At 40.9% G+C, this 9,505-nt stretch overlaps 1 protein-coding gene and 1 non-coding gene across 4 annotated transcripts in view; one reads left to right on the top strand and one right to left on the bottom strand.

The window, feature by feature from the left end:
- Window positions 1-9,505, top strand: part of RNF214 (ring finger protein 214) — a 65,061-nt gene that overhangs the window by 27,779 nt on the left and 27,777 nt on the right. The window lies entirely within an intron of this gene.
- LOC112066913 (small nucleolar RNA SNORA8) lies at window positions 4,822-4,959 on the bottom strand. The gene has a single exon (XR_002892970.1). It is a non-coding gene; the product is annotated as a small nucleolar RNA SNORA8 (small nucleolar RNA).

The following is a 9,505-nucleotide window of genomic DNA, read 5'->3' as shown; positions in this document are numbered from 1 at the left end:
ACCTGTGTCCCCTGCATTGGCAGGCGGATTCTTAACCACTGTGCCACCAGGGAAGCCCTCCAATTCTTTTTTACGCTGTTCAGCATATTGGATAATATCTCTTGATGTGTCTTCAAGTTTACTTTTTATTATATCATTTCCAGTCTATTAAGCCCATGCATTGAATTTTATATTTCCAGTATTGTATTTTTCAGTTCTTTCATTTCAGTTTAGTCTTTTTTACAGTTTCTATTTCTCCATGAAGAGTTCTTATCTGTTCACTCCTTGTGAGCATATTTTTTTCCTTTATGTTCTTTTGCATAGTTAAAATAGATGCCTTAAATCTTTACCTGCTAATTCCAACATCTTGGTCTCCTTGGAGTCCTTTCTATTGATTGCCTTTTTTCTTGACCAGGAGTCAGAATCAAAAGCATTATTCTAAATAAGAAACTAGACGCAAAAGGTGTGCACTGTATGATTCTATTTACGTGAAGTTCTAGAAGAGACAAAACTATAGTGAGAGAGAGCAGATCAGTTGCCAGTGGCTCAGGGTGGAGGGAAGGGATTAACAGCCATATAGCAAATATTTGAGGCTTTGCAGACCACATAGTCTCTGTCACAGCTACTCAACTCTGCTGTTGTAGCATGAAAGCAGCCATAGACAGTAAGTAAGCAAAATGAGCATGGCTGTGTTCCAATAAAACTTTATTTACAAGAATAGATAGCAGTCTGGGTTTGATCTACAAACCATAGTTTGCAGACCCTGCTTTTCCTGTTTCTTTGTAAATTGGTAATTTAGGGTTGAATCCTGAATATTGTGAGTAATACATTGTAGAGACTCTGGATTCTGTTGTATTCCTCCATTAAATCTTGTGGTTTGTTTGTTTTTTTAATTTGTTTTATCAGGCTATTTCCTTGGTTGGGCTTAAACATCATACATACATGTTTGGTGGGCAGCAGCTGTGGTCTCTGTTGAGTCCATTTATCTGTAGATGGGTTCCTTGGAGTCTCTTCTGTGCATGTGTGGTTCGGGGATCATCCAGAGATTTAGATAGATTTATATGCAGAATTGGGGATTCCTCATTTGTGGCTTTTATCTTTTGGGGATTTCTCCCTCATTTTCTAGCTGTTATGGTAGCTCCCAGTTTTGTCCTTTGGCTCTTGAGCTGGTAAGGCTGCAAGGCTTCTATCTCAATTTTAGTCATCAGCACAGAGCTGTCTGGGGTTTGTCCTTAGATGAATGATGAATAGCCATTAAAAAAACAGGAAACAATAGTGGTATTCACTTCTTCCAATTGTCAGATCTTCTCTGGGTTTTTGTTTGTGCTTTAGTATCTTTAGATAGGTGTTTTTTTACATTTTGTGTAGAATCTATAGTTTGTTGTTGTTGTTGTTTTAAGAATTTATGATTCCTGGGCTTCCCTGGTGGTGCAGTGGTTGAGAGTCCGCCTGCCGATGCAGGGGACACGGGTTTGTACCCCGGTCCGGGAAGATCCCACATGCCGCGGAGCGGCTAGGCCCGTGAACCATGGCCACCGAGCCTGCGCATCCAGAGCCTGTGCTCCGCAACGGGAGAGGCCACAACAGTGAGAGGCCCGCGTACCACCAAAAAAAAAAAAAAAAAAAAGAATTTATGATTCCCAGGTGCTGGTCCAGGACCACACTTTGAGAACCACTAGATTTTTTAAAATTAATTAATTAATGAATTTATTTTTAGCTGTGTTGGGTCTTAGTTGTGTGCGAGGGCTTTCTCTAGTTGCGGCAAGTGGGGGCCACTCTTCATTGCGGTGCGCGGGCCTCTCACTATCGCGGCCTCTCATTGCGGAGCACAGGCTCCAGATGCGCAGGCTCAGTAGTTGTGGTTCACAGGCCTAGTTGCTCCGCGGCATGTGAGGTCTTCCCAGACCAGGGCTCAAACCCGTGTGCCCTTCATTGGTAGGCAGATTCTCAACCACTGCGCCACCAGGGAAGCCCAAATCTATAGTTTTTTATCTGCAGAAATGGTTGTTCTATTAGGAGCAACTCTGCCCTTAGTGGAAGTGGAAACTCTCCAGATTTAATTTTTAGAAGGACGACTGTGGCTGCATTACGTTAGATGTGCTAAAGTGCAGATAAACTTATGTCAGGAAGACAGTTTTAACAAGATAAAATGAGGGTCTGATCTCAGTGGCAGAGAAAGAGAAAGGAGGGGTATTCTGAGGTAGGATTGCTGAGATTTGTTGATTGTTAGAGGGAGAAGAGGAGTAGTGACAATGAGATGGCTGGAATGGCAGAGAGGATGAATATAGGAAGTAGAGCAGGTTTAGGGCAGTGGCCTTGAAGGGGAGGTTGTAAATTCTTGTTTTAAATTCAGTTCGAAGGAGGTATACTTTATGTGAAAATACACTGGTTTTTTTCCTACAAAAAGTGTTAAGTTTGGGGACTTCCCTGGTGGTCCAGTGGTTAAGACTCCGTGCTTCCACTGCAGGGGCCGCGGGTTCAATCCCTGGTCAGGGAACTAAGATCCCACATGCCATGTGGTGCAGCCAAAAAAGGAAAAAAAGAAAAGAAAAAGGGTAAAGTTTTTTTTTTTTTTTTAATGTGTAACATAGGCAAAATTTTTTTTTTTTTGCGGTATGCGGGCCTCTTCACTGTTGTGGCCTCTCCTGTTGCAGAGCACAGGCTCTGGACGCGCAGGCTCAGCGGCCATGGCTCACAGGCCCAGCCACTCTGTGGCATGTGGGATCCTCTACAAAAAGTGTTAAGTTTGGGGACTTCCCTGGTGGTCCAGTGGTTAAGACTCCGTGCTTCCACTGCAGGGACCGCGGGTTCAATCCCTGGTCAGGGAACTAAGATCCCACATGCCATGTGGTGCAGCCAAAAAAGGAAAAAAAGAAAAGAAAAAGGGTAAAGTTTTTTTTTTTTTTTTAATGTGTAACATAGGCAAAATTTTTTTTTTTTTGCGGTATGCGGGCCTCTTCACTGTTGTGGCCTCTCCTGTTGCAGAGCACAGGCTCTGGACGCGCAGGCTCAGCGGCCATGGCTCACAGGCCCAGCCACTCTGTGGCATGTGGGATCCTCCCGGACTGGGGCACGAACCCGTGTCCCCTGCATCAGCAGGTGGACTCTCAACCACTGCACCACCAGGGAAGCCCTAGCATGCAACTTTTGTATTGTTTTCTAAATCTAAAGAATACAGTGATACAGTATACAGTGATATTATACTGCATCTACTCACGTGAAAAGGAACAAAGTATCGCCCCTGAAATAATTACTAATTACACAATACTGCAGACTGATAAACACTGTAACTACTAAAATGTTAACATTTCAACATACAGTGTCAACAACATCCTGCTTTCTTTTTTAATGGGTTAAAACATTTGTTAAGGTCATGCAAAATAAACACTTTATGAAAATGTTAGATTACACTCAAACATCAAGGCAATGAAACCCAAAAGAGCAACTTTTTAATCCAATGACTGGTCAAGTAGATCAACTATTCAGCATATTAATAAAAATCCAGTAAGTGAAAAACATCAAAAATGTAAACACTAAATTTAGGTAACTGCTTGTCTACGATCTCACCACCTACAGTCTTACCTGTGACTGAAGATATACTGCTAAAATTGTTCTACATAAGTAAGCTATGTTAAAATGACCAAAAAAATGTCAATGCATGATGCCAGGGTAAATTTCTAGTCCACACAATACTTAAATGTGATCATTCTCTTAACTCTGCTAACAGTAAGTGAAAAGTCGCACCCAGATTTATCTTATTTTTACTCTTGGGTAAATTTCTAGTCCACACAATACTTAAATGTGATCATTCTCTTAACTCTGCTAACAGTAAATGAAAAGTCACACCAGATTTATCTTCTTTTTACTCTTGCTTTGTTACATGTTTTTAAAGTTTTGTCTACAAGTATTTCTTATGATCCCCCCCCAGGATTAACATGTTGATTTAGGAACAGATGAAGCAGATAAACCCTGCCCTGGTCTAGAAGGCAGTGATTTCGTTTTCCCTAACTAAGTATTTCCTTGTCACTTGTCAATTGTCACTGACCTTTCTGCTATAGTTATGTCCTCAGTCTCCCATTCCATAAAGATTTTTAGTGCCTATTATTATACATGTCTCCCTGATTCTCCCAGAGAAAGAATTCATTTTTTTCCTCTCATCGCTAGGCTCACTAAGGAAAGTGAGCACACAATTTAAAGGAGTTACAGAGTAGACCAGGGTGGGTTCTCGGGCAGGTGGATGGTGCTTGAAGCCAGGTCTGGGATCTGGAGAGAAGAGCATCCAGGTCATAGGAAGGGGATCGGCCTCTCCCCACGGGCCACTCTCCTAGCAGCTCCCAATGACCCAGTTACTGGGGCTCTCCTTTGGGCACTGTTGACTCACTTTCTTACCAATTTGTAAAGCCCTCTTTATATTTTCTACTTAAAATTTAAAAACTCTTTGATAAGCAATTTGTCTATTATATACAACACCGGTTCTCAACTTACAGAGCATTAACCTTTAGTCTCTAGGTTATTCCATAACCTAGTGTTTGAGTCATACTCTTCAAGATAGTACTTTCAAGAAGAATTTTTGCCCAATCCACAGTTATCATGTCAGTCAGTCTTGCCACAATTCTTTCAGTTGGGCTTCTTTGCTCTCTAATGAAATACGGACACACTTCAAAAATTCCCCACATGTAATCTTTGGGATCCAGTTTTCTCAAGCAGTTTATTTTAGGACCATGTTTAGGGTTGGAGGAGATGAATCAGCCTGGTTCTGAATTTTAGACACCCTAGAAAAAGAGAAGCATCAGTTCCTATTGAAGAGTATGTCAAACTGAACAGTATGAGAAACTATAGGAATACTGTATCAGTAAAAATACCAGGTTTAACATGCACAAAGCCAAGAAAAACAATGATGCCAGATACTGCATGTATATTAGCATTGTCCTTTGAACTCCCAGCAGAATAAACTGCTGAATGTAGGTACCACACGGTGCAATAAAATTCACGCTTTTTTTTTTTTTTTTTTTTTTCGGTACGCGGGCCTCTCACTGTTGTGGCCTCTCCCGTTGCATAGTACAGGCTCCGGACACGCAGGCTCAGCAGCCATGGCTCACGGGCCCAGCCGCTCTGCGGCATGTGGGATCTTCCCGGACCGGGGCACGAACCCGTGTCCCCTGCATTGGCAGGCGGACTCTCAACCACTGCACCACCAGGGAAGCCCAATTCACCCATTTTAAATGGTGAATTTTGACAAATGTATACTGTTGTATAACTCCCACCACAATCATGGTATAAAATATTTCCATTACTCCAGAAAGCTTCTTCATGACTCTTTGGAATCAATTGCCTCCTCTATCCTGAGCCATTGGCAGCCACTGGTCTGCTTTCTCTCAGTGTAGTTTTTGCCTTTTCTAGAACTTCATGTAAATAGACTCATAGAATATATAGCCTTTTCTGTCTGTTTCTTATTTAAGATAAAGCTTTTGCAATTTATGTTGTTGCATGTATCAGTAATTTAATTCCTCTTTATTGCTGAGTAGCATTTACTTATAAGGTTATATACCAAGTTTATTTACTAGTGGATGGACATTTGAGTTGTTTCCATTTTTTGTCTGTTATAAATAAAGCTTCTCTGAATATTCAAGTACAAGTCTTTATGTGGACATGCTTTCTTTTCTCTTGAGTAAGTACTTAGGAGTGGAATTGCTGGACCATATGTTTTCTTAACATAAGAAACTGGCAAACTGTTTTCCAAAGTTGCTTTACTATTTGGCATTCCCACCAGCAATGCATAAGTGTTCTGGTTACTCTATATCCTCACCAGTACTTGGTGTTATCAGTCTTTTTAGTTTTAGCCATTCTAATAAGCATTTAGTAGTATCTCATTGTGGTTTTAATTTGCACTTTCCTAATAACTATTTTTTTAAAAATTCATTTATTTGGTTGTGCCCAGTCTTAGTTGTGGCAGGCAGGCTCCTTAGTGGCTGCTTGCCAGCTCCTTAGTTGCAGCACATGGGCTCCTTAGTTGCAACTCACGGGCTCCTTAGTTGCAGCGTGCCGGCTACTTAGTTGCGGCATGCTGGCTCCTTAGTTGCGGCATGTGAACTGTTAGTTGCGGCATGCATGCGGGACCTAGTTCCCTGGCCAGGGATCGAACCCAGGCCCCCTGCATTGGGCGCACAGAGTCTTAACCACTGTGCCACCAGGGAAGTCCCAACATTTTCCTAATGACTGTTGATGTTGAACATCATTTCATGTCCATGTCTGCCATTTGTTGTTCTTTTTTGGTGAAGTATTTATTTGAATATTTTACCCATTTAAAAACATGTTTTCTTATTTAGTATTGTCAATACAGGTCCTTTTATCAGATATGCGTTTTGCAAATATTTTTTCCCAGTATATAACTTGCTTTGCATTTTGTAGCAGTGTCTTTTGAAATGCAAAAGTTTAATTTAAAAAAAAATTTATTTTTTATAGAATTTTAAAGGTTACACTTCATTTACAGTTATTACAAAATATTGGCTATATGCCCCGTGTTGTACAGTACATCCTTGTAGCCTATCTTACACCCAATAGTTTGTACCTCCCACTCCCCCATCCTTATATTGCCCCCCTCCCCTTACTGGCAATCACTAGTTTGTTCTCTGTGAGTCTACTCCTTTTTTGCTATATTCACTAGTTGTATTTTTTAGATTCCATATGTAAGTGATATTATACAGTGTATTTGTCTTTGTCTGACGTATTTCACTAAGCATAATGCCTTCCAAGTCCATCCGTGTTGCTGCAAATGGCAAAATTTCATTCTTCTTTATGGCTGAGTAGTATTCTATGTATATATAGAATATATATATATAGATAGATGGAATATATATATACCACATCTTCTTTATTCATTCATCTGTTTTTTAAAAATATTTTCTGAAATTAAGATTTTTTTAAATTTATTTATTTATTTATTTTTGTCTGTGTTGGGTCTTCGTTGCTGCACGCAGGCTTTCTCTAGTTGCTGAGAGCGGGGGCTACTCTTCGTTGCAGTGCGCGGGCTTCTCATTGTGGTGGCTTCTCTTGTTGCGGAGCATGGGCTCTAGGCACACAGGCTTCAGTGGTTGTGGCACGCGGGCTCAGTAGTTGTGGCTCACTCTGTGTTGCTGCAAGTGGCATTATTTTATTCTTTTTTATGGCTGAGTAATGTTCCACTGTAGGTATATATACCACATCTTTATCCATTCATCTGTTGATGGACACTTAGGTTGCTTCCATATCTTGGCAATTGTAAATAATGCTGCTATGAACATCCGTGTGTATGTATCTTTTCGAATTAGTGTTTTTGGTTTTTTTTGGATATATACCCAGGAGTAGAATTGCCAGGCCATATGATAGTTCTACTTTTAGTTTTGTTTTGTTTTGTTTTGTTTTTTTTTGGTATGCGGGCCTCCCTCTGTTGTGGCCCCTCCCGTTGCGGGGCACAGGCTCCGAACGCGCAGGCCCAGCGGCCATGGCTCATGGGCCCAGCCGCTCCGCGGCATGTGGGATCCTCCCAGACCAGGGCGCGAACCCGGTTCCCCTGCATTGGCAGGCGGATGCGCAACCACTGCGCCACCAGGGAAGCCCTACTTTTAGTTTTTTGAGAAACTTCCATACTGTTTTCCACAGATGGAAATTGGCTGCACCAATTTGCACTCCCGCCAACAGTGTATGAGTGTTCCCTTTTCTCTGCATCCTCACCAACATTTGTTATTTGTGTTCTTTTTGATGACAGCCATTCTGACAGGTGTGAAGTGATATCTCATTATGGTTTTGATTTGCATTTCTCTGATGATTAGTGATGTTAAGCATCTTTTCATGTGCCTCTTGGCCATCTGCATTTCCTCTTTGGAAAAATGTCTATTCAGTTCTTTTGCCCCTTTTTAAAAAAAAAAAAATTTATTTATTTATTTATTTTTGGCTGTGTTGAGTCTTCATTGCTGCGTGCAGGCTTCCTCTAGTTGCGACGAGCGGGGGCTACTCTTCATTGCGGTGCACGGGCTTCTCATTGCAGTGGCTTCTCTTTGTTGCGGAGCACGTACTCTAGGCGCACGGGCTTCAGTAGTTACGGCACACAGGCTCAGTAGTTGTGGCTCACAGGCTCTAGAGCACAAGCTCAGTAGTTGTGGCACACGTTGCCCATTTTTTAATTGGGTTGTTTATTTGTTTTGATGTTGAGTTGTATGAGCTGTTTATGTATGTTGGATATTAATCCCGTATTGGTTATATCCTTTTCACATATTTTCTCCCATTCAGTAGGTTGTCTTTTCACTTTGTGGATGGTTTCCTTTGCTGTGCAAAAGCTTTTAAATTTAATTAGGTCCCATTTGTTTATTTTTGCTTTTATTTCCTTTACTTAGTAGATGGATCCAAAATAAAAATATTGCTGCAGTTTATGTCATACAGTGTTCTACCTGTGTTTTCCTCTAGGACAGTGGTCCCCACCCAGCCTTTTTGGTACCAGGGACTGGTTTCATGGAAGACATTTTGTCCATTGGGGTGGGGGGGATGGTTCAGGCAGTAATGCAAGCGATGGGGAATGGCAGATGAAGCTTCACTCGCTCACCCGCCGCTCACCTCCTGCTGTGTGGCCCGGTTCCTAACAGGCCATGGACCAGTAGCAGGCCGCACACCAGGGGTTGGGGACCTCTGCTTTAGTAGTTTTATAGTATCTGGTCTTACATTTAGGTCTTTAACCCATTTTGAGTTTGTTTTTGTATGTGGTGTTAGAGAATGTTCTTATTTCATTCTTTTACATGTAGCTGTCCAGTTTTCCCAGCACCACTTATTGACGAGAATGTCTTTTCTTTATTGTATATTCTTGCCTCCTTTGTCATAGATTAATTGACCATAAGTGTGTGAGTTTATTTCTGGGCTCTCTATCCAGTTCCATTTATCTATGGGTCTGTTTTTGTGCCAGTACCATACTGTTTTGATTACTGTAGGCTTGTAGTATAGTCTGAAGTCAGCGTGATTCCTCCAGCTCTGACCTTCTTTTTCAAAATTGTTTTAGCTATTCGGTGTCTTTTGTGTTTCCATACAAATTTTAAAATTATTTATTCTAGTTCTGTGAAAAATGCCCTTGGTATTTTGATAGAGATTACATTGAATCTGTAGATTACCTTGGCTAGTATTGTCATTTTAACAGTATTGATTCTTCCAATCCAAGAACATGGTATATCTTTGCATCTGTGTTTTCTTCATTTTCTTTCATCAGTGTCTTATAGTTTTCAGAGTACAGGTCTTTTGCTTCCTTGGGTAGGTTTATTCCTAGGTATTTTATTCTTTTTGATGTGATGGTAATAAATGGGATTGTTTCCTTAATTTCTCTTTCTGATATTTCCTTGTTAGTGTATAGAAATGGAACAGATTTCTATATATTAAGTTTGTACCCTGCAACGTTACCAAATTCATTGATGAGCTCTAGTAGCTTTCTGGTGGCATCTTTAGGATTTTCTATGTATAGTATCGTGTCATCTGCAAACAGTGACAGTTTCACTCCTTCCTTTCCAATTTG

Source organism: Physeter macrocephalus, chromosome 16, assembly GCF_002837175.3.
Source record: "Physeter macrocephalus isolate SW-GA chromosome 16, ASM283717v5, whole genome shotgun sequence".
In the NCBI taxonomy this organism is placed as follows: domain Eukaryota; kingdom Metazoa; phylum Chordata; class Mammalia; order Artiodactyla; family Physeteridae; genus Physeter; species Physeter macrocephalus.
This window is presented reverse-complemented; position numbering and strand designations above follow the sequence as displayed.